This window comes from Heloderma suspectum, chromosome 2, assembly GCF_057233095.1.
Source record: "Heloderma suspectum isolate Gila_16-S chromosome 2, 16-S_ref, whole genome shotgun sequence".
Taxonomy (NCBI): Eukaryota; Metazoa; Chordata; class Lepidosauria; order Squamata; family Helodermatidae; genus Heloderma; species Heloderma suspectum.
Window position 1 is genome coordinate 91,620,789 of NC_139459.1, and position 5,810 is coordinate 91,626,598.

The 5,810-nt window shown below is 44.2% G+C and overlaps 1 non-coding gene across 1 annotated transcript; it reads right to left on the reverse strand.

Moving 5' to 3' along the window:
• Positions 1-5,492: 5,492 nt before the first annotated feature.
• Positions 5,493-5,561, reverse strand: TRNAG-UCC (transfer RNA glycine (anticodon UCC)). Its single transcript has one exon. It is a non-coding gene; the product is annotated as a tRNA-Gly (tRNA).
• Between the last annotated feature and the right edge of the window lie 249 nt (positions 5,562-5,810).

The window sequence follows — 5,810 nt, forward strand, 5'->3', positions numbered from 1 at the left end:
ATGCGTCGCAGCTGGGGATGTACAGAAGTCACTTACCTGTTCGCGGATTATGTTGATGGTGGGGGGGAGGCGTTCCGTCCCTCCCCCGGAATCCTCGCCGGCGGGGGAGGCACTCCACGCCTCTGCCCCGGAATCCTGGCCGGCCGGCTCCGCTCCACAGGGATTCTGCGGAGCTGCCGGCCGGCTCCGCCAGCAGCCGGACATCCGGCCGCTGGCTAGCAGGGATGCAAATGGCGGCGGCCGTAGCCACCGCCGTTTGCGTCCCTGCAGTCAGCCATGATAGGCTACGTAAATGTTTATGTAGCCTATCACGTCTGACTTAAAAAAACAACAACACGCGTATGCAAATTTGAGTTCCTTATTTTGGCACGTCTTAGTCTACGTCAAGATTTACAGACGCTACGCTATTTGTGTTCCCCTTATTTTCGCCGTTTTAGTCTACGTAAATCTTGACGTAGACTAAGACGTGCCAAAATAAGGAACGCACATGGCGGCGGCCGTGGCTGCCGCCATTTTCGTACGCACGGGGTTTTTTTTTTTAAAAGTCAGACGTGATAGGCTACGTAAACATTTACGTAGCCTATCACGTTTTTTTTTTTAAACCTAGCCGTGATAGGCTACGTAAATCTTTACGTAGCATATCACGTCTTTTTTTTTTTTTTAACTGGAAATGTCGGCGGTGGCAGCCGGTCAGAAGACCGGCCACCGCCACCGCCACTGCCGCAGCCGCCGCCACCCGGAAGATCTGCCCCAGGTAAGTCTCGTCCCGGGGGGGCGGGGGGCAGGCTGTTCCGCCACTGATTTTGGGGGGCCGAATGTGCTGGCATTTGGCCTCCCCGAGATCCGTGGCGGAATTCTCTGACTCGCAGCCCGCCATGGCTTATTTAGCCCACCATGGCTTATTGTTTGATCATGTGAACTGGCCTAAAGTCTGGCTTACACACAGCTACTTTTGATGTAATAAATGTAATGTGTAGCCAGACTCTGCGTTTCTGATCATTTTATTAACGATGTGATACCTACCACTGAACTGATTCAGCAGTAAAGGAGCTGGAAGGAGCAGTAAGGGACTTTCTGCCAAAGGCATTTATACTCTCTAAATAAGGTGGACAATGCAAAAGCAAAAGGGTCCAGAGATTGATTAGTACCAGGCAGAATAAAATATATGTGGCTGTGCTGATCCAAAAAGTCTCTCTTGACCAGGGATTTACAGTTGCAGAGGGAATGGGAAGTTTGTATGAGGTGTGCAACTGACAGTGTCAATTGCCCAGTGCTCTGCAGAGGAGGCCTTCCTCAGAGGCACAAAAAGAGTATTTTGGTATAGTCTAGCAGGGCAACATATCTTCTTGAGATGATTTTGTGCCCCTGAGGAAGATTTCCTTTCCAGTAAAATATGTTGGGCAACTGACATGTTTATGAAAGTTCCTCGTATATTTGGGCACCATTTTGAGACTTGCCTCAGTTGTTGTTTTGCTGTTGTGATTTTCTTTCTTTCCCCAAAGTAATAAAGTCATATGAAACTTCTGACCAGGCAGCTATCATCCACCTTTATATGCACTTACATATTTTATTTAGATAAATATTTTATTTATGAACCAGAAAGCTTAAGCATTTTGGAATTTGGTCCTGAAAGCAAATGTGGTTTTCATTCACTGTATGTCTTGTATTATCTACAACCACAGCAACATCACCCGTTAATTTGGTTAAGACAAAAGAAGTCAAGAATTGGGCTTAATCAGTTTCCATTCCTCATCTTTATCATGTTTATTAACTGAAGACTGTTAATGAAATAATACTGCATAGATCACTTAGGAGTCAAGTCTGAAAGGGACTCATTAGTTGACAAGGATTTATAGAGAACTAGTACAAAAGAAATGCATTTATAAATGAAACAAGCTTATAAAACTGTAACTGGCACTAAAGGGGAACACAACCATTTTGTAAAAGGAGGACTTGCATGTGACCCAGTGAGCTCATTTCCTAAGGAAATTGTTGCAGGGGGTGTCAGCAACAGAAAACCATGCTCTGTTTTGGACATCCAGACCTGGCAGCAAGTGCAATCATGAATGAGTGCTAAGCCAACAAAAGGAGACATATTCACATTAGTATTTACAATATGATCCTTCAGTGCATGCAGAGATGTTGCCACCTTCAGTCACCACCTCTAAAGCCTTTCATTTGAAGAAAAACCATAATTGAAGAATGTAATTTGGGATATGCTGTCTAGTACCATAATTGCAGAGAATGGAGAGTTATGATGAACGTTTAAACAGGAGGCATAATGTTCTTTGCTAAGAATTATACCCTTTTGTGAACTCTTTTTCAGCTGACATTTGAAATTTTCCTTTATACTATATGGATTGAAGGGAAGTGCTTACTTTAACATTAAATTAATGTAAATGACTTAATAGCACTCAACTTTGGCTGGATTGGGCCCTGAGTTGTTATCCTTGCGGATTTGGGGAAAAGTTAGTGCCTATCTTTTTCTGTTGGTGCTTTCAGACGGAGGGCTCCTAGCCCTAACAATCAAGAAGGCATTGTGCAGCTATTCTGTCTTTTTTTTTTTTTTTTTCTTTAACTGTTTTAACATGGTAACAAAACATGGGAAAACATGGGAGGTCTACAAGTGGAAGGTGATGTCATCTGGATCACCCATTAAATTTTTTGTGAATGAGGCAAAATGATCATAGAATAGTCATAGAATAGTAGGGTTGGAAGGGGCCTACAAGACCATCGAGTCTTGTGATGGCAGAGGAGAATAATCAGGCTGGCCTTCGTACATTGTTTGAGGCTACAGACTACTGCCACTATGCATGCTGTGTTTTTATGTGGCTATTGTGTGGCTATCCATCATACGTTTCCATTAGAGGTGTGCAATGACCCCTCTGCCCCCAGCCACCTTGAACTTGGACCCCAATTTGGCACTTCAGAAAACAGACTAATTTTGCTCAGAATGATTCAGATTTCATCTGCTTTGTGTGTGTGTGCATGCGTGTGCATGTGCATGTTTTAATATCTATAACTGGGGGGGGGGTCCTCTTAGTCAGAATTGGATAATAATTTCAGACACAGTCACCCCTTGGGGGGGGGTTACCTCTTCCAAGTGTCAGAAAAATAGGTGCAGGAGATTTTGTGCTACATGCCTTTATATTTTTTCAGGGGAGCTGCAAATTATGTTTCTATTTCTTGGCAATTTTGATATAAACTGCAGGAATAGTTGCCCCTTCTGAAGAGATCAAGCCTGCCAAATTTCAGAATGATAGCTGTAGTAGCCTTGACATTTTCAGGATCTCCAAAAGAAGACACATTCATCCCCTTATGTTCCTTGTGAACCACTGTTCTGAAAATGACAGACAACCTAGAGGCATCCCTAAGTAAGAAACCTGCAAAGTTTCAGAAGGATAGGTGTTGCAGTTCATGTGGAAGGAGAGTACTCCATTTGGTGGGAGGAGTGATTTGCTCCCCCCTTTTCTCCCTCCACTGGTTTGTTTGTTTTTGAGGGGGTTTTGGCAATTTGTATGAAAATAGCACACATCCTCGATGTGTCTTCAGGCAAGAAACCTGCAAAGTTTCAGAAGGATAAGTTCAGGGGCTAGGGAGGTATCATGCTTTAAAACCAGTTTAAGGCTTTTTTCATAATGAAGCCAGGTGGCATTGGAAGAATGGCCATCTCACAGTCCTATCCTTCCCCTAGCCCAGACAAAACCTGAAGCCAGGGCATCCCACCCCAACACACAAGAAAAACATATCAGTTCACTTCCTACTCCCAAGCAACGACATTGTAGAACTGAGAGAAATGAAAGGCAGTGAGAATTGTATTCAAACATTCAATTCCTCCCCCAAAGCGCAGTGATTGGAGACAGAGGTAAAACATGTCCTAGAATGAGGACTTGTCAGCCACTCAGCTGCACTCCCTCCATCCCCCTTCCCCTGCTCAGCAGTTTAGAGAAACAAAACGTAAAGATGCTATACTTTTGCAGAGGACCAAGAAAAGGTCCCCACATCTCCCATGTCTTTGAAACATGAGACACTAATGAAGCCTCTTTCTGGAGCAGATTTGGTTCTGTAGCCTTCAGAGGGAAGCCTGTTTTGATTCAGGAACAGAACCAGATTGAAGTGGGCCAATTCTGCTTATGCTTCATCCAGAACCGATGCACACCCCTAGTTTCTATGCCTTCTTAGTCTGGTTCATCCATCCCATAAAGAAAGCTGCTGGCTGCAAAACCATATGTCATAATAAATCAGTAACAGCCTGATCCTGTGCATGATTACTTGAAAGTAAATCATGTTGATATCAGTGAGACTTCTGAGTAAACAACATATAATCAAATGCATACCTCAAAGCTGGTATAACACTTTAGTCCAGGGCTACCCAGATGCCCACACATTTACTGAATGTGGGTGGGGTGGGGGGAGGAATGGAATTGGGCCATAAGCAAAGCCACACTGAAGTTGATGTCTCTATGCCCTCGGCAGCTGTGCATTCAGTGTCAAAGTGAAAGGAGGCTTATTTGCATACAGATGTGGGCGTGTACAGCTATTCCATAGAGCAGGAACCCAGGCCGATCAGGGCATGGCTTCCTGACCAATCAGGGTTGCTACTCCTTTTGAGGAGCCCTCCTACACATGTACCTCTATACTTGCCTAGACCCCATTTCACTTGCCCTGAACAGGTGCCCACTAGGGGCTTGGCCAGCAGCTTAGTCACCATTCCTTAGCCAGCCCACCTATTTCCTTGAGACTTGTAAACTTCTGGAATCCTTCTGTGTACTGCTATGTGTTGGCTAATAGGGAGGAAAAATCACCTTGGGGGCTAACAATGAAAATTCAAGCACACTTGCAAATCGGCACAGGTAGTAATCCAACTAAGAGGTTCTGCATAATTAAAGGAAGTCTGCAAGCAGCCAGGATTGGTCAGGACTTGGAGCATTTCTACGCCAGGCTAAACTCCTGCAACTTTACCAGGGCTTTCTGCTTCTGTTTTCTTTGCAGGATTTGGACAGGCTCCTTTACAGAGTGAGCACATGATGTGGAATTGAAAACTTCCTTTCCTTGTGATGCTCTATATGTTCAATGAAACAGCACCATCTGGTGGCTGAATTATAGTGCTAGGCTGGCATTACATGCTGCCAATATTGCACAATTAAGGTATATTACAGCTTATCTCCGATCTTTTTGAAAGCGGATAACTGGGGAAAAGTGCAGGAGACATCCTGGAGGTTGACGATGTCATGTATACAACCCACAAACTTCCGTGAGTTGCCGATCATGAGCATGCAATAAATTGTTCGTGTAGAGAAGCCCTTGGTCTGACTTCTGAAACAACTGTACATCATGAAGGTATTCGTAACTTATGAAATTACTCTATTTAGAATATACTAGGAACATAGGAAGCTGCTATACATTGAGTCAGACCATTGGCCCATCTCACCAGTGTGGACAACAAAGTGGATCTCCAGGGTTTCAGGAGGAAATTTTCCCAACCCTCTCTCTGGAGATGCCAGGGATTGAACCTGGGACCTTCTGCATGGAAAGCAGGTGCTCTGCCACTGAGCCACGGCCCCTCCCTGTTAAATATTTAAAGCTAACAGTTATCTGATTCTGGTTTCCTTTAAGTGGACTCCACCCAAACAATACACAGACAACCACTCTGCTTTAACTCAGAATATATTTTCTAACACAGAAAAAGCAATGTCTGTTCAGAAACTAGGTTGTATCCAGTGTTAGTCTAACTTCAGTCCCATCCATTTCAACAGGTCTACTCTAAGCAGGATGAACTTTAGTTAGATTTTCTTAGAATTGGAAGGGGC